The sequence below is a fragment of the Aquarana catesbeiana genome, linkage group LG01, assembly GCF_042186555.1.
Source record: "Aquarana catesbeiana isolate 2022-GZ linkage group LG01, ASM4218655v1, whole genome shotgun sequence".
Taxonomy (NCBI): Eukaryota; Metazoa; Chordata; class Amphibia; order Anura; family Ranidae; genus Aquarana; species Aquarana catesbeiana.
The window spans coordinates 347,054,094-347,073,982 of NC_133324.1; the positions used below are offsets into that span (position 1 = coordinate 347,054,094).

A 19,889-nucleotide genomic window follows, 5' to 3' on the forward strand; every position below is an offset into this window, starting at 1 on the left:
ACAGACAGGGATTGTCAAATAATTTGATTCAACATGTAAATTTTAACAGAAGAAATAATGAAAAAAAATGTTTTTTCATTAGCAGCGATAAACGTAAAGTCACAAATTTACTTTAAAATTCTGAAAAATTTAAATGAAAGTTGCTCCTCCAGTAATGGTGAAACATTTGAGCCCAGAGCCATTAATGCAAGTTTTATGGCTAAGCCCTTATCGGCACTCCCAACACCTATGAAGACAGTTAACAACAGTTAACCTAACTTTTCTGGCAACTGCATTGCAATGCGTTTCACATAAGGTGGGATTTGTTTTTTATTCCTAGACAAATGACTTAAAGTGGAACTACACTGCACCTGAGCACCACAAACCAAATACACTGTTTAATTCATTTTTATTTTCAAAGCAGCCATCCATCCATGCTTTATTTTGCATAGCAAGGTACCTGATATGAACAAACCCTTAACCTGAATTGTTGCTTATGTCAAGCTCAAGATCTCAATTAATAATAACCAATCACAATCATAAAGGGACTGACGTAAGAAGTGGTATGGCCTTACTGTCTCCATTTTGCTGCTTTTCAAAGAACAAAACCTTTGAAATAGTTAAAGTAGTTGTGTACTTTGCATACATGCTGTCCACCTGGCTTGCTTTGAGACTCTAAGCTGTCATTTTACATCACTATTTTCAATTCCTGTTCAGCATGAAGAAATAAAGTTTTTCCTGTATCTTCTTCAGGAGATTTCAGCAGAAGCTCTATGAAATTGCTTCTTGTTATAGTGGAACTATTTGAGCCTTGTGCTTATAACATGACCGGCTTATCCATAAACCCCACTGCACTACTGGACAAAGGACTGACACTGATGCAATATTGCATTTTTACAATCTTACTATGGTGACAGTAGAACAATACCAAATAGAGATAATGGTTTATGAAAGATTTTGTGATCAGATATTACTATTTTCATAGTATAACCTATTACAAAATCGTGTGTATATATCACTTTTTAGGATTTTTATTTTTTTTTCTCTTTTAGCTTCTGTTGGCTTCTTTTAGAGTACCTATAAAACACGTATAGTCTTTTATGACTTACAAGAAACAAATTAGAGAAAATGCTGTGGTTTTTTTCAACTTTCCAGCTGAGCTTACATGTGGTTAGGAGCTGACCACACATTTTAAATAACTCAGGAGATTTGTAAAAAGAGGCTTGTAAAATCAAGAAGAACTAAAAGAGTGGCATAGTTAAGTTTTTGTTCAAGCTTTGAACACAGTGACAACACATACAGAGCCTGGCATACTATGCAATGACTTGTTATTTCATCCATCTATTATTATAGGAGCCAATAAATGGATAGCTAATGATGGTCAAGGATAATAAGGTACAGTAAAACAACGTTTTTTGTTTTTTTTGTTTTTTTTTAATACACGTGACATATCTGTATATATTTAGCAATGTAGCAATATTTTATTTTTTTGTCCCCAATCCTCATATTAAATATGTTAATGTGTTCTTACTTAATATTCTGTATTTAAAAGAGGTGCATAACAGCATTAATGACCTCAGCACTAATGACCAGCTGCTACAATTCACAGAAATTTTTTTGTAGAAGAGAAAACTTTGATTAGTCACTGAAGAAGTCAGCAAACAGTATTTGTATGAGTCTTTCTTACAGTGTACTATAGCGGGTACAGCACTGTGACATAATCTAGTACAAAAACCTTTTGCTACAATTCACAGAATTTTTTTGGAGAAGAGAAAACTCTGATTAGTCACTGAAGAAGTCAGCAAACAGTATTTGTATGAGTCTTTCATACAGTGTATTATAGCAGGTACGGCACTGTGACATAATCTAGTACAAAAACCTTTTGGCCAAAGGAATTTGCAGAAGTCAGTTTGGAACTAACAAAGTATCATTAAAATACAGGGGACATTCATATGCTTTGCCAAGGGAAACATTTATATGTCATAACAGAGACTGTATATGCATATTAAACATATGCATATTTCCCCTCATCTTTGTTAAGTTCTGACTTGATTCAACTAGATCTAGATAAAGTATATAAAATATAAAAATAAAATAAAAGCATACATCTTGTTCTTTACCTCAAAACTCATAAACAACAAAGGGGCTAATAATATAAACCACTTAGCTCTAACACCTGTATGCCCCTATAGACCAGAGCCATTTTCACCTTTTTGGCTATGGGCCTTTTTATTCAGTAGGTAATTTGTCATTACCTAGGGTAACAAATTAATACATTAAAAGGGGGCAAAATTAAAAAAAAATACTTTTTCTACTTAGTTATCAGTGTTAGTTTAAAAAATTGTGTTACTGTAGAAAAAAGTATACATTTTATTCTATAATTTGTCCTGTTCAAAATGACACTTAAATTATAATTTTGGTACAAGGCACTGTAAATTTTTTTACAAATTAAATAAAGGCTATTTTTTTCACTTTTTTAAAATGCAGTATTAAAAAATTAAGGAACACAATGGATAAAAATGCAAGTAAAGTGATAAGATTTATAAAATAAATGCATATAAATAACAAAAATGTTTACATGTTACAGGTTAAAAAAGAAAAGAAATAAATCAGCTAAAGGGAGAAGGGGAAGAAGGAGCTAACAAAAGCTGATTAGGGTAAACTAGAGGTCAATGAATGGTTAAAATCTGCAGAACACAGTACATACAAAAGTAACAACAATGTTCTTTGCTGTAATAGCTGTGTTTTATTTTTGCTATAATAGCTATAGTATGTAAATATAGTATGTAAAAAATGCTTTGAATGGCCCACCTAAAAAAGCACCGCTCAGCTCCCTGAATATAGCAATTGAGGTTAAACGTGTAGTGAAACTATCAGAAAATATGAAATCATAACCTTAATTATACAATCACAATACAGCAGCCGCTAGAAACATAAAATACATAATAAAAAACAATATTAAAAACAGAGTGACAGAGTCCCTTATAATATTGCAGCAGCGCTCTTATCATATATTTAAAGATGGCAAGCTTCAATATGATGTTCATATATGGAATATCGTGATGCGATTCAGTGATGTCATATGTTAGTAATTGATCGTTAAGAAACACCTTCCACCAAACAGTTCACCACGTGAGATGATCTCCCCTTAGGGGATACACTCACCACATATGCAGAGATAATGCGCCTTGAATCTTATCACTTAATCGCCACCGCTCTGAAAGAACTCCCACCAGATTTAAAGCCGTATCATGCAAGGATCCATGTGGAGAAAACAAATTGGCCACATAATGTTTTTCGTCACTTTCTGACTTCGTCTGAGGGCGCCCTCAGACGAAGTCAGGAAGTGACAAAACGCATCAGAGACATGATGTCCATGGTTAACTGGAAGTGACGCATGCGTGTCACAGACAGCTGGAATACTAGGAAGTAGGATCGGACCGCTGGTGCACACAGACGTCCCCTTACTACTACCGGCTGATGGGGGATTTTTGCACTGGCACTTTCATTGCTTGAGCCATTTGGATTTTCTGTACGTATATATTTTAAGGGGTTGATTGGGGATTATTAAATGCTTATCAACAGTATCACACTGTGTGGCCAATTTGTTTTCTCCGCATGGATCCTTGCATGATACGGCTTTAAATCTGGTGGGAGTTCTTTCAGAGCGGTGGCGATTAAGTGATAGGATTCAAGGCGCATTATCTCTGCATATGTGGTGAGTGTATCCCCAAAGGGGAGATCATCTCACGTGGTGAACTGTTTGGTGGAAGGTGTTTCTTCACGATCAATTACTAACATATGACATCACTGAATCGCATCGTGATATTCCATATATGAACATCATAATAGATGCTATATTTACACAGCAGCTCTTGGCTGTCACATTGACAGCGGGGAATTTCCAGAAAATTCTGGGAAGGGAGTGGCAGTGGGGGTGAAAGAACAGGGTAAATTGCACATGCCCTGTCACGTACCTGGTTGAGGCCGAGCTGACGGGAGGGCTTTCCCTTACATCTCCTGTCCTGTTTCTCCTGAAGGTGGTGACAGGATATAATAGGGCACGGAGTGGCACGGAGTGGCACGGGTGCCTGGTAGGAGATCCTGGAGAGAAGATACTTTCAGCGGGTGCCAAACAGCAGGCAGGTTGGTGGATTGGCGGATGCGGATACTCGCCAACAGGTGCGGAACAACTGGTGGACTGGCAGATGCAGGTACACAGTGGCAGGTGCAGGACAGCAGACAGCAGCCAAGCTGGAGAGAAGGTGAATGAAGGGTCTCGGCTGTTCAGGCAGGCAGAAGTCAGTAACAACCAAGCAGCGGAGGTACAGAATCGGATCCGGAGAGGAGTCAGGGCAGGCAAAGGTCAAGTGAGCAGAGAAGGTACCATAACAGTAGGCAGAAGGCAAAGTCGGGTCACAAGCCGGGTCAGCAATCAGGTATCAGGAACCAGGAACAAGCAGAGTCAAACAGGCTGGGTATATACAGGAACAAGCACAGGATCAGGTCACAGATGATAGAAGCTGACGACCACTCAGCAATCTTCTGGTCTATGAACCCAGTTTAAATAGGCAAGAGGGCGCCAAGTACTCACGCATGTTCACACTAATGCACATGCACAGAATAGGTTAGCGGGTCAGGAATGTCTAGTTGTCACTCGCGAATTCCTATGAGCATGCGTGCGGGTTACAGAACCTCTAGCTGTCACTCGAGAATTCCTATTAGCAAGTACACATCTTCTTGCACGTCTTTGTGTACGATTATGCACATGACTTCCCTGACACCCTGTGTACTTTGATGATGATCTTGTTGCCAACTGTCCACAACTGTTTGAAGATTTGTATGTGACTCAATGAGCTAATATTAGTATATTTATTTACTAAATTATGATATGGGTTAGTACTTCATCTGAAAAAACAAAAACAAAGAAAATCTAACTTTACTGCCATGGATGATGCCTTAAACTTTTTTTTAAACTACGTACATTTTATTAAACCTGACTATAAAAATTTTCGAAAACAACTACTAATTCATTTTGCAGGTTATGTGCTCTCTGTAGTATCCCATATCTCCAGAGCTGTAAACAACTAATGTGTATGAGATACTATTGTATTGTTTACATCCTTCATGTGTGTTGAGCTGGTATGCTGCCTCCTCTTTGAAGAAAGGTAGAATAGAAATGGTATGACTCAACTGGGTACAGCCTTATTACTTCTCCATATGACATGCAACCTTCATAGTCACTTACCACTTATCGGCTCCACCCTGGAATATGAGACACTTCAGAGTGCACTTGATTGCCCAAAAAATTCCAGTTTTGATTTTATATCTCATGGCTGAAGCCTCAATGCACCATGATTTTCTGCAACATTAGATGTTATTTGGATTGTACTTATCTATGAAAGGATGTTAGATATTTTGAACACCTCAGGCAAGGCTGAGTTGAGATCAGCCTTGCTATATATCTACAGTATGTAACAAAGTCAGGCCATCTATAGTGCTTAGAATACATGGACCAACAGTATACCAACAGTAAATTTGAAAAAGTATGATCAGCACTCCTGAGTCAATAAAGTTTTTCTCTTAAAAACAATGCATACCGATGTACAAATACTGCCATTTTGAATGCACAGTATGTTTCAACCCCATTGAAATGTATCAAAAAGATTAAGTAAATAAAAAGGATCTCACATTTAATAAAGCCAATTTGCATAACGAAGTAGGTAATTGGTAGTTTTATAGTGTACCATCCCAGCTCTGAGGCTGGTTGCCAATAGCCAAACATTGAAACTTAAATGCTATGGAACTGTCTCTTAAGTCAACAAATATCATACCCTATTGATAAAATAAATTTTAAGTAAAACAGGTATGTTTACACCCTAAATTTTTGGACCAAACTTAGCACTGGGATTCTCTGGCATCTGCAAACAGAAGCAGATTTGGTGATTCTTTTTCCTAAAGTAGAAAGATTGCCTGAGCACTGACATTACTGTTCTTCAGTTTCTGACAGGTTTGTAGTTTCTGGCTGCATGTATCCTTCAGGTGGGAACAAATAAGACTCTACTGGGGGCTGAGGCTTTGACATGATTGGTACTCTGGTACAAATTCTGCATATTGATGGATTTCATCTGCAGCTGAAAACATTTAGTAGAACAGTTGCAGCTTCCCCATGGTATCTGTTCATGTCTGTATCACTGTGGGTATAGTAACTACCACCATGCAACAATGCTTAGCAAAAACTGGAATGCAGATGTATCCTATCTAATGTTTATACTGTCAAATGGCAACTGCAATTGAGCAATCTGTACTAAAATCAACTTCTGCTAATTGTGAACTAAAATTAGAATGTAGTTCCGTGTTTTAATATAATTTTTCAGAAAAAAACGTCATCTAGCACATTCAGGAAATCGGGTGTCTTGTCTCTGTCATTGATCTCTAATAAACCTGACCTTTTGTGAAAAAGAGGATATTGGTTGTATCAAACAGTACAATGAAGTAGCATGGCTTATGGAAATCCATCAGTCAGGCTACAAGTAAAAAAATACCTTATCTTATTTCTTATCATTGGTTCACGTTTTAGATTTTTTGAATGTGTTTTAAAGTGCAATCTTAAAACGAAACAATACTGATATTACTAGACAGTGAAAACTGGGATAAGTACAGTTTCTAAAATATATACAAGCACCAATGCAAGCCCTGTGTATAGATCTCCTTAATGCAGTGGTTATCAACTCCTGTCCTCAGGACCCACTAACAGGACAGATTTTAAATATTACCTTGGGCAGACTAGAATACTGCAATCACAGAGCAACAAATGATAGCACCTGTGAAGTATTTCAGTTATCTAGCAAACCTTGCCTGTTAGTGGGTCCTGAGGACAGGAATTGAGAACCACTGCCTTTAATGAGTCAGGTTCCAGCTTCAGGGAGCTCGTTCTCGCTCCATATAACATAGCAAACATAAAAACTGAGGTTGCATTCTTATGACATAACACCATTTTGTTTATTCAACCACGCTGGATTCCTAGACAGTCCTGGCTATAGCCATTCCCTTCTGATGTGTTTCACCCTGATTGAGCTTAGTTGTAGACACTTTGACCCAGCCCAATCCATTGAAAGGTGTCAGGGGGGCATAGCTATAGGCAGGGGCTGTGTAGGACAGCCTTTTTCAACCAGGGTGCCCATGCACCCTGGGGTGCCTTCAGGTTTCTTCAGGGGTGCCTTCGCAAAATGCTTAAAGATTGCTCAAAAAGTTATTACAATCCAGGCTCAAGCCTGCCTTTCATTTACACAAAGCCACAGTGCATCATTACACCCTTCTAGCCACCAGCATTCTAACAACCATTGGTTGATAAGAAGGATGTCAGGCTCTGGAAAAGCATCCTTGTTTGCCTCTCCTCTGCCCCTCTCCATCAGCACTGGGGTCACATTAGCCGAGTGAAAGAGTGAAACTGAGGGAGAAGAGAAACACTGGAGTACTAGTCAGTACCAGTGTGCAAAGGTGTATTCGCTTTGTAAGAATAAATCCCTTCTAATGTTGGGTGCCCTGTGTGTGTGGATGCTGCTGCATTATGTAAAACTATTAGTTTCGTTTTTTACATTTTAGAATGGGGTGCCTAAAAAGTGTGCATCATTTTAAAGGGTGCCCAGACTGAAAAAGAGTTGAGAAACACTGGTGTAGGAAGCCAGCATGGTTGAATAAAGTACATGGTGTGATGTGCCTCAGTTTCCATGTTAACTATATACAGTACCTATGGTAGGGTTAGGGATAGGATATGTAGTCTCAATATCCCTCTCTGTATCATAAATTCTAAATGCATTATGTAAATTAGATATGTTTAAAGATGCAAATGTTATGACACTATACAATGTAGATCAAATTAGGTGAAGTTAAGTGAGGTCCTAGAAGTCAACTAAAGATTGTGTAAATGGAATGTTTATATTTTTATTATATCTGAAAATGAGTATAAACTAACTTTCTGGAATGCTGTTAAAAAGGTATTTTTTGTTCTTGCTTTGACAGCTATGCAGACTTTAAGTGCACAGATCTTGCAGTAAAATCTAAGTGAGACGTCAAAAGCATTATCACAAAAATAATAATTTGCAGTTTGCAGTTAGTATGTAATGAAAGTATTCAGTATACGAATACCTCTTGGATTTCACATTCCTTGTTTGATGTCTTTTCTCCACATTTAAATGCAAACAAGCTAACCAGAGTCACAGTGACAGGGGTTGGGAAAAAATAATAACGCTGCTAGAGATTTCTGAGCAATCGCAGCAACTGTTTTTACTCTTATGCCGCATACACACGATCGGAAATTCGGCCGCAAAAGACTGATGAGAGCTTTTAGTCGGAAAATGCAACCGTGTGTATGCTCCATCTGACTTTTGCTGGCCGAATTCCAGCCAGCAAAAGATTGTGAGCATGTTCTCAATTTTTCGGTCGGAAAAAGTTCTGATCGGAAATTCCAATCGTCTGTAGCAATTCCGATGCACAAAATACCTACGCATGCTCGGAAGCATTGAATTTCATTTTCTCGGCTCGTCATAGTGTTGTACGTCACCGCGTTCTTGACGGTCGAAAGTTCAGCGAACTTTTGTGTGACCGTGTGTATGCAACCCAAGCTTGAGCGGAATTCCGTCAGAAAAACCATCCAAGATTTTTCTGACGGAAAATGCGCTTGTGTGTACTGGGCATTAGAAAACAGACAGAAATCATGGCGAAAAACAAGCTGACTGTTATCAGCACCCCGACAGAATTCGTGTTTTTTTCCAACACCTGCCATTGTCATTTTTGCTGGACAGCTTACTGTACATTAACATTTTACCATTACAAGAGTAAAAGACTTTTCGCAATAGTGGTCATTAAATTGATTTAGCGCTGCAGTGCCTAGCAGAAACTGAAATATTAGCTTTAAATATACTGAGTTTTTAAACCTAAACTCTGTGCAAAGTAAGAATGCTCCCTTGCAGGGGGGCTACCCCCAAACTGCAAGAGTAGAATGCTTGTTTAGGTTTAGGGGGACAAGAAAAGCATTTTACCTACCTGATCCTGTGCTGCCCAAGGCCTCTCTACGCTACAAGAGGTATCCCATGGCCTTTTCTCCCATATGGTCCTGCAGTCAGATACCCTCTGACATCATCAAGATTGATACACATGGGAATGATGAGGAATAGTCCACTGCCAGAGCATAGGGGAGCACCATCTACCAGGGTTTGTACCAACCTGCATATAGCAGTTGGAGTAGACATGAAGAAAATAAAGTGAAATACATCTTTATAGCATGCTATATCATGCAGGCTAGGAATGGATCAGAGGAACATGGGGAGTATTTATAAACATGTTTGTCACAAAATCAAGGAAAGGGTTTGCCTTATTTATAAAGTATGTCCCCCTGCATACTGGATGTAAATTAGCCTCTATTATATTAGCCAACATCTGTTTTTGGATGGGAAGAAGTACTTACTGTATTTTTCTTATTATTTATAACTCAAAGAAAACCATGTTATGTGCCTTGCATTTCACAGGAACATAATAATGAACATTCCCCAAAGATGGCTAATAATTATGTGATATATGATATTCCTTATAGAGACCTGCTATCCATAGTGTTAAGTCTGTATTTTTTTGTACTGGTTTTATTGGGACTTTCTTCAAGAGCAAATAGTAAAAAATGAAACAACAACATGGCCCCCTCCCGGTATTACTAGCTTTAGGCACCAGGTATGTAGGTTGGTACTCCCTGACAAGTTTATGGTCCTCAGCCATGCTCATACCAGTCTGCTTGTCCTTCAGCATTGCATGGTTATTTAAAATGAGTCATCTTGTTTTGGCACCCGCAGTGCAGTGGGGTGTTTTTGCTGGCACGGACAGGGTTAAGTGGCCCTGCCTTCAGCCCTACACTGTATCACCAAAAGTTAGCAAACACCTAACCATCACTCCATATGAATTTGTTGGACATATGTATCTAAAACCATGGTCTTTAATATCGTGTTGTCTACCCCTTTAAGACAATAACAGCATCCAATCTACTGAGAAGACCTCAACAAGATTTTGGAGAGTGTCTGTGGGACCAAATGAGCATTTGTGATTTTAGGTACTGATGTTGGATAATTTGACCTGGCTCAAAAACAGCATTATATTTAATTTCAAATAGAGTTGAGGTCAGGGCTCTCTTTCGTTCATATAGTGTACAATCCCTACAAAAAAGGAAACTACTGTATGTTAACCACATACTTATACTTCTGATTTAAAGGAGAAGTCCTGCCAAAGCTCATTTGGCTGTACTTCTCCTATGGATCACAGGAGTGCAATTCTTCTTGCACTCCTGTGACCCGTTTTCAGCAGAGAGCGGGCTGAAGTTCGCTCTCTGCAGGCATCACCGATTTCAGTCCAGGCACCACGTCATCCCAATCACGGAGTCCAGATCCAGCTGCCTGGACTGACACTTGGCTCAGCCCCTAAGCGAGTCGCTGAGAGCCTAAGGTGGCCGCTGCACCCCCTCCACAGCTCAGCGCACCAATGAGGGAGGAGGGAGAAGAGCAGAGAGCTGTGACTGACAGTCAACAGCTCTCTGCTCACGGAGCTCTGAAAAACGATCGATCAGCGGCGTTTGATCGCCCAGTTCTCAGTGCAGAGGCGGCGGGGGACAGATGCAGCGTTGGACTGATGCGCCATCCACCTAGGTAAGTATGAATGGGGAAAAAAATCCTTTACATCTCTTTTAATGCAGTTGTGAACTTACAAAGTTATAGACACTTTCTAATACAGTTTTAAGTATGCAAGCACCAAAACTGAAATTATTCTTCTTACTATTTTTACAAGGTCAAAAAGTTCTGTCATGTGAAGATGCTATGATAGCGGGAGGCAGGTTTACAGTACAGTGCGCAGAAACACAGTGTGCCTGTATTACATAATCTGCTGAGCCTACACTTGAGGAGGGGGCATGTTCAAAAGGCAGGCTGTGATTGGGAGGGAATGTGTGTCTGAGGTTGTGATTGGTTGATGGAAGTTGTGGCTGAACAAAATAGCTAATACAGGCATGCTGTTGGTCTGCACAGTGTTCTTTACCTCTGAACATCCACCCAAAGGATGAAAACTGACCATGCAAGAACAGATCATCTTCTGTTCTTTGTGTGGTCAGTTTGGAATGAGGAAGAAAGGTGCCTGGCAGAATCAACCAGGTGCTTCAGATAGAAAAAGTACATGAAAATGATAGACTATGATTTATAAAATGCACATATGTGATCACACACATAGAAAAAAATATATATTTAGGGTAGCATACACTTTAAACATCACTAGTAATAAACAAATCTTTAAAGGGCATAGTGCATAGTGAGCTTAAACCTTCAGTATTGAGGGAATCACTTGCCAACAAGCCACACACCGCAACTTTATTGTCCATGACATACAGTGCTTAGGCTGAATGCTGTTGCTCCTCCACTGACATGTTTCACCTTCACCTGTTGTGATTAGCTGCGATTGGCCACACCTAATCATATGGTACAGATGAGCTGTGATTGGCCCTGTCTGTACCATGTGATCACTGTGACCAATCACAGATAGCAACACAAATACACAATGAATGGCATGAATCAAAGCCATTCATTGTTTACAATTGTCATGTGATCTGCTGTGATTGGTCACATCGATCACATGGTACAGGCAGCGGGCCAATACACTGATAAGTCATCAGTTGTGTTCAACAGACACAGCCGGTGACAGATCGTGCTGCAGGGCAGACCGTTCCGTGAGAACATCATATAATGTCCACCCGGAATGAAAAATGTCCTACCCAGCCATCATTGGAGAATAGGCTGGGTGGAAAGTGATTAATGTCTTAATTACAGAAACCCTCCCATAAAAAAACAATCTTTAATCCCCATGATATCTTGTTAAAATTACAATAAAAACTGTTCTAATAAAAAACAATAATGTTCTTGTCAAAAAAAGAGTACCTGCCAAATAGAAATGCTGAGAAGACTGCAATATGCTTTGTCCTAAAAACTAGATATTAAGAATACTTTATCCTTAGTTTTAATCTGATAATGTTTTCACACCATTATTAATGGGTTAACTAAGGCTAGGGCTTGGGGTTAATTTACAAACATACATTGGAATAGGAACACTTTTCAATTCCACACATCAGAAGAGATGGGACAGAAGAGGTATGGGCCATAAAAGAATTAAGAGGTCAATAGGTTGGACAGATCCTGTTTTATAGTAGTGAAGGGCCTATCAAATTGTACTGCATTGTATTATGTCAGGCAGTATTCTGAGTTTCTTTGTGGGGGGGGGGGGGGGGGGGGGGAGTATATGTTTTTTTTTTTAATAACATCAATTCAAGCTTTATGTTAATTTTATCCTTCACATTAACTAATTTGGTGTCACTGAGTAGAGTGATCAAAACATTGTAAACAAGAAGTAAGGGGGGAAGAGTCCTCAGATAACTTGTTGTCTCATCTCCCTTTTTTATGTCCTTCTATGCTTCAAAGCTCCCACCCAGAAGGGGAGGAAAGGAAAGAAAAAGAAGGTGTTAAGAGTAATAGTTATTTAATATGATTAAACTTAAATTTTTAACATACAATGTGCAAGGTCTAAATACTCCGGTTAAAAGGCATAAGATCCTTAACCAGTTCCGGACCAGCTGCCGCAGTTGTACTGCAGCAGGTTGGCTCGGCTGGGCGAAGCGACGTTACCCTACGTCGGGCACACGGCCACCTAGGGGGCATGCGCGTGCGCCCCCTAGGTGGCCGCGATGATCGTATTCGCTTCAGAACCGATCATTCTCCAGGCCCAGGCCAATTATTTCTGGTCTGGACCTGGTTATCGGTTCTGGCGAATTAAATCCTTCCCCTGCCTGTGTAACTGTAAACACAGGCAGGGGAAGTAATGTCATCTCCCCTTGTGGAACTATTTTCCTTCCAGAGAGAGGAGAGAAGACATCTCAGAGTAAGTTGCACCAACACTACACTGACACAGTACACATAGGCACACTTGCCCCCCCCTCCCAGTTAACCCATTCATTCCCTGACAGTTCCACCCAGTGCAGTGTTCATATTTTTCTTTGATCACTGTACTGGTGTCATTTGTGACAATAATCAGTGTTAGGGTACTTAGTCGTAGGCCCAGATAGGTCTAGGGACCCCCTAAACCCCCCGAATAAAGGTTTAACCCTTTGACCACCCCCTGTCACCAGTGATCACCGTATTAGTGTCATGGGTGACGCTGGTTAGTTATTTTCTTATAGTATCAGGGCACCCACCGTATATTACCTAATAAAAGGTTTAACCCCCTGATCACCCGGCGGGTGATATCAGTTAGGTTTTAGTGTCAGTTAGGGTCTGTCACCCCAGGCAGCGTCAGATTAGTGCCAGTAGCGCTAACACCCATGCATGCACCATACACCTCCCTTAGTAGTATAGTGTCTGAACGGATCGATATCTTTGATCTGATCAGAACTATATTAGCATCCCCAATAGTTTAGGGTTCCCAAAAATGCAGCATTAGCAGGATCAGCCCGATACCTGCTAGCACCTGCGTTTAGCCCCTCCGCCCAGCCCAGCCCACCCCACCCCACCCAAGTGCAGTATCAATCGATACTAAACACAAAACTGTAGCATTCGCAGAGCCAGGCCTGATCCCTGTCAACGCTAACAAATTTTTGGTAGCGTTTGAAGCAGTCGCTGACAGTCAGGTGCTCTTTTTTCCTGTGAGTCGCACTAGTGTACCAGTAAATTTAGAGGCCAAAATGTCCAATCGAAGGTACGCTAGTGAAGAGGCCTACACGTTTCTGAGCCTGACAGATGAGAGTGAAGAGGAAGTCAGCCATCTGTCCGATTCAGGCTCAGAATACCAACCAGTAGTCAGCAGTGGCACCCTGACAGATAGCTCAGACAATGAACTAGTTGTCCCTTCCAAGGTCAGGCGTACCCGACCCCGTTCTTCTGCTTTTGTTGAGGTGCAAGAGGCTCTAGTATGGAGCAGAGAGCCAGTACTAGTACTAGTAATCCTTCTGGTGAACTGGCAAGCACCAGCGGTCTAGTACATCCTGGTCCTACATCCAGCACTTCAGTAACACTTGGTGACGTGGCGAGTCCCATAAGTGCAGTTCAAGCTGGTGAGGTGGCTAGCACAAGTAGAGTCCTGCAGCCACCAAGAAGACAAACACAGGCCCGTCAAGCCCATAGTGCTCTTTCTGCTGCATTTGCCATTCCGAATTGGGAGCCTACCAATGTATCACCCATACTTCCCCCATTCACTGGCCAACCCAGAATTCAGGTGGAAACAGTTGATTTTACGTCACTTGATTTTTATTTTCTGTTTTTCACGGAAGATCTCTATAGATCTGTTGTGGACCAAAGCAATTTGTATGCTGGTCAATTCATCGCCGCTATTCCCCAGTTGGCCCTTGCCAGAGATTGGAGACCTATTACACTCTCCTAATTTAAGACCTTCCTGGGCCTATCCTTCCTCATGGGCATAGTTAACAAAAGTGAGTTGCGGTCATATTGGTCCACTGACCCAATTCACCATATGCCCGTGTTTTCTGCCTCCATGACCAGGACACGATACAAGCATATCTTTCAGTTCATGCATTTCAATGACAATGAACTCTGTCGTCCTCAGGGTGACCCGGGATACGATCGGCTCCACAAAATTCAGGCCCTCGTAAACCACTTCAACCAACAGTTTGCAGCCTTGTTTACTCCCGATCAAGTTGTCTGCATTGATGAGTTCCTGATCAAGTTTTCTGGCCGCTTGTCTATCAAACAGTATCTTCCCAGCAAGCGTGCTAGATATGGGGTAAAGATGCATAAGCTCTGTGACAGGGCAACAGGCTATACATATAGTTTTATGGTTTACGAGGGAAGAGATAGTCACGTGGAGCCCGAGAACTGCCCAGACTACATAAGGAGTGCTAGTAAGATTGTGTGGGACTTGGTGTCACCCTTTTTCGGAAAGGGGTAGCACTTGTACGTGGACAATTATTACACAAGCGACTTTTTAGTCACCTTTTTGATTGTGGAATTTGCACATGTGGCACTGTGCGATCTAATCACTGGAGCTTCCCCCAATGGCTTGTAGAATCCCGACTTAGACAGGGGGAGAGAGCCTGTTTGAAATGTGATAATTTGTTAGCAGTGAAATGGAGGGATACACAGAATGTTTTCGTTCTGTCCTCCCTTCATGCCAATGCGACTGTCCATATTTCTATGGCGACTGGTGTTGTGGAGAAACCCCTCTCTGTCCACAAATACAATCTTAACATGGGAGGGATGGACCTCAATGACCATTTGTTGGTGCCATACCTAATTGCCCGTAAGGCCAGATGCTGGTACAAAAAAAGTGTCTGTATATTTATTCCAATTGGCTCTGCTGAATGCTTATGTGCTTTACAAAGCTTCCGGATGAACTGGATCCTTCCTTAAATTCCAGGAAGAGATCATTACAGCCCTTCTGTTTCCAGACGGTGCTGTGGCCCACCTTCCCAATGCAAATGCAGTGAGCCGGCTGCATGAGAGGCATTTTCCGTATGTCCTCCCTGGTACCCCTACCCAAAGAAATCCCCAAAGAAGATGTCGTGTCTGCAGAAAACGTGGATTTTGGCTTGACACACGCTTTTATTGTCCCTCCTGTCCTGAGGAGCCTGGTCTCTGCATCAGTGACTGTTTCAAACGCTAACACACACTAGTGGAGTATTAGTGTAGGGTACAACATTGCACAGTCCTAGGGCACACTTACACAGGGTCTCAAAAGATGAGATGGCCATCACATTTTGGGAGACCCTAATCTGGAACGTTTACAGTTTACAGTTTATGTAAAAGTGCAAAAAAAAAAAAGCCTTAACAAAAAAATAAAAAATAAAAAAGCCAGTTTTATTTTTCTTCTCTCTCTATTGTTCTCTCTCTTATGTTCGCTCTCTATTGTCTGCTCTATTTTTCGTTCTCTATTGTTCTATATCTATTGTTCTCTCTCTATTGTTCTAGATCTATTGTTACTGTATTTTAGAATGGTAATGCTTTATTTTTACTATGTTTTATTGTATTTGCTGGGGGATCACCCCCATGCTTCAACATATATTTTTTAGGCACAGATTGCATTAAAAAATCAAGTTTTTTTATTGAGTTAATTTTTTATCTTTACCATTATTTGCTTTTCAGGTACGCCATTTAGCTGCAGCACTGATTTATTTATCTTGACAGCAACAGCGTTTGCTCTCACGATATGTAAATCGGTGACTCCACCGCTGGAGGTGATTTCAGCACCACAGATAGAAAAAAATAATGGTGCATGTATGCCCATCATTAGAAGTGGGTGGATGAAGGGTGGTATTCTAATGGTGGGCATACCCACAGATCAATCTCTTTTTTTCGTTCAGCCCACAGGCTGCATGAAAAAAAGAACATTACAATATATGCCCACCAAGGACCAGCAATGTACTGGTATGTTGCTGGACTTTGAGTGGTTATACCAGAATGATGCCTGCATGTTTAGGTATCATCTTGGTATCATTCTTTTCAGCCAGCGGTTGGCTTTCATGTAAAAGCAATCCTAGCAGCTAATTAGCCTCTAGACTGCTTTAACAAGCAGTGGAAGGGAATGCCCCCACCTCCATCTTCCATGGTTTTCTCGGGCTCTCCTGTCCCAACAGGGAACCCGAGAATGCAGCCGGTGGTACCGCCAGCTGACCATAGAGCTGATCGGAGACCAGAATGGCTCCAATCATCTCTATGGCCTAAGAACCCGGAAGCTACAAGCATTTCATGACTTTAGTTTCACCAGATATAAACAGCACCATTGGGAAAGTATTTTATCACACTGATCTTGGTGTGGTCAGATGCTTTGTGGGCAGAGGAGAGATCTAGGGTAGCTTAGGGTAGTGTATGCTACCCTAAGCTTCTAATGTTGTGCACAAAATGCCAGGACAGTTCAACCCCCCTCCTCAAATGACCCCTTTTTGGAAAGTAGACATCCCAAGCTATTTGCTGATAGGCATGTTGAGTCCATGGGATATTTTATATTTTGCCATTTTAGTTTGGGTAAATTACAAACTTGTTTTTGTTTTGCACAAAGTTGTCACTAAATGATATATTGCTCAAACATGCCATGGGCATATGTGGAATTTCACCCCAAAATACATTCTGCTGCTTCTCCTGAGTATGGGAATACCACATGTGTGAGACTTTTTGGGAGCCTAGTCGTGTACAGGACCCCGAAAACCAATCACCGCATTCAGGCTTTCTAATGGCGTACAATGGTGATTTCACTCCTCACTACCTATCACAGTTTCGGAGGCCATGAAATGTCAAGATAGCACTAAACCCCCCAAATGACCCCATTTTGGAAAGTGTCAGGGCTTGGCTCAGCCCTTCCTTCTCAAAGCTGGCCGCTCAGCTGTTGGCTAATTGCCAGCTCCTATCTCTCCACAGTGACTCACCTGTTGATGATATCCTGCTCGTCAGTCCTGCCTACTTAAGCCGTCCAGTCCAGATGATCTCTGCCTTAGCCTTGGTCACATCTCTAGAGACGCGCTCCTGTGTTCCTGTTAAAGACTTGCTTGGCTGACATTCCTTCTGGCTCCAGATCCTGCTTGCTATTCTACTACTCTCATCTTTGGCTACCTGATGTTTTGGCTTGTCTGACTATCCGTTCCGGTTTCTGAACTCTGGCTATGTTTTGACTACATTTAATAATAATAAAAAAAAAGGAAAACGGAGTTAATAAGTGTGCTTTAACTGTACTTCTGTCTCAGTCTGATTCATGGTTCCTGACAGAAAGTAGACACTTCAAGCTATTTGCTGAGAGGCATGTTGTGTTCATTGAATATTTTATTTTTTGCCACAAGTTTTGCGAAAATTACAATTTTTATTTTTATTTTTTTTACACGAAGTTGTCACTAAATTATATATTGTTCAAACATGGCATGGTTATATGTGCAATTACACCCCAAAATACATCGTGCTGCTTCTCCTGGTGGGGAAATAAATCAGGTAAGTTTCTGGCAGGAGCACTAAGGAAAAAGAAGTCAGTAAACTTTATAGAAAAAAATGAAAAACACCTCAGGGGAACTGGTGTATCTTACATCAGAAATTGCAAGAGTATTCAAAAAGTTTTATAGTGCACTATACTCAGTAAGATCAACAGGGCAACAAGCAAAATAATTTGAATTAGAAAATAAGGAAAATATACTTAAAATAAAATAATAAATAAAATAAATAAATAAAATAATAAAATATTATTTAAACAAGGCCAAATTACCTAAATTAAGTTAGGAAAATGTTAGATCTAGAGAGATCCATGATGCAAGAAGAAATCTCTACAGCACTAAAGAAGACAGCCATGGGAAAGAGTCCAGGGTTGAATGTATTCTCTGCAATCTACAATAAAAAATGTAAAGACCAATTAGTTTCAATATTATGTTCCTACTGGAATTCCATAGATGAAGGGATGGAAATGAGGAAAGAATCACTGTTGTCTTATATCACAGTAATACCAAAAGAAGCAAAAGATATAACGTAATTTAACGTAATTTGCCAGTTATAGACCAATATCATTATTAAATGTAGACACAATATTGTATGCCAAAATATTAGCCGCTAGATTGAAGAGATTAATGCCGGACTGGATACATGCAGATCAGGTGGGGTTCATACCTGGGAGAGAAGGAAGAGACAAGAGAGTAAGAACATTGTTACTCCTACAAAAAATAAATAGCTCTAGTCCTGTCAATAGACGCGGAAAAAGCATTTGACAGGGTAGACTGGGGATTCATGATGGCTACAATAGAGGAGATAAGGATCGACCCTAAAATGATTTGACGGGTTAAAACACTATTTCAACATCCACCGGCAGCAGTAAAGATCAATGGCACTATATCTCAATCTTTTGAGTTATTTAATGGTACTAGACAGGGGTGTCTTCTTTCACCCCTATCGTTTATATTGACATTGTAACCTTTATCTGCCACTATTAGAAATAGTGTAGATATAAAAGGAGTGAAGGTAGGAAAAGAGAAACATAAAGTGGCGGCATATGCGGATGATATCTTGTTTTATGTCTCCTGTCCAAGAGCAACATTACTAAATATACCCTGCGAAAGTATTGAAAGATTATGGAGAACTATCAAACTTAAAAATTAACCCCTCAAAGTCTTAAATAATAATATGGATAAGAAAGATGAACAACAATTACAGAACAGTTTCCATTTACATGGCAGAAAAAATTTAAATACTTAGGTGTAAAATTAACAACATATCCAAAAGATCTGTATCAAATTGATTACATACCGTTATTAACCACTTGCTGACCGCTGCACGCCAATATATGTCGGCACAATGGCAGCGGTGGGCAAATGGGCATACCTGTAGTCCCCTTTAATTGGCAGGGCTAGTGGACGCGTGCCCACCGTGCACAGCGTGACCATGCCCGCGGGACCGGCGGACTCGATGTCTCCCAGCGATCGTGTCACGGAGCCGCAGAACAGGGAAGTGTAAACAAGGCATTTCCCCGTTCTGCCTTGTGACATGACAGAGATCACTGCTCCCTGTCATCAGGAGCAGTGATCGCTGTCATGTGAGTAGTAGCCCATCCCCCCACAGTTGGAATCACTCCCTAGGACACACCTAACCCCTTCATCGCCCCCTAGTATTTAACCCTTTCCCTGCCAGTGTCTTTTATACAGTAATCAGTGCATTTTTATAGCACTGATCACTGTATAAATGACAATGGTCCCAAAATACTGTCAAACGTGTCCTATGTGTCTGCCATAATGTCGCAGTCACAATAAAAATCGCAGATCGCTGCCATTACTAATAAAAAAATGAATAAAAATGCCATAAAACTATACCCTATTTTGTAGACGCTATAACTTTTGCGCAAACCAATCAATATACGCTTATTGCGAT

At 40.6% G+C, this 19,889-nt stretch overlaps 1 gene segment (V, D, J or C); it reads left to right on the forward strand.

Moving 5' to 3' along the window:
• The first annotated feature begins 609 nt into the window (after positions 1-609).
• LOC141145436 (immunoglobulin heavy constant gamma 2A-like) overlaps positions 610-19,889 on the forward strand; it is a 233,597-nt gene continuing 214,317 nt past the window's right edge. The window contains exon 1 of the C gene segment in view: positions 610-1,374.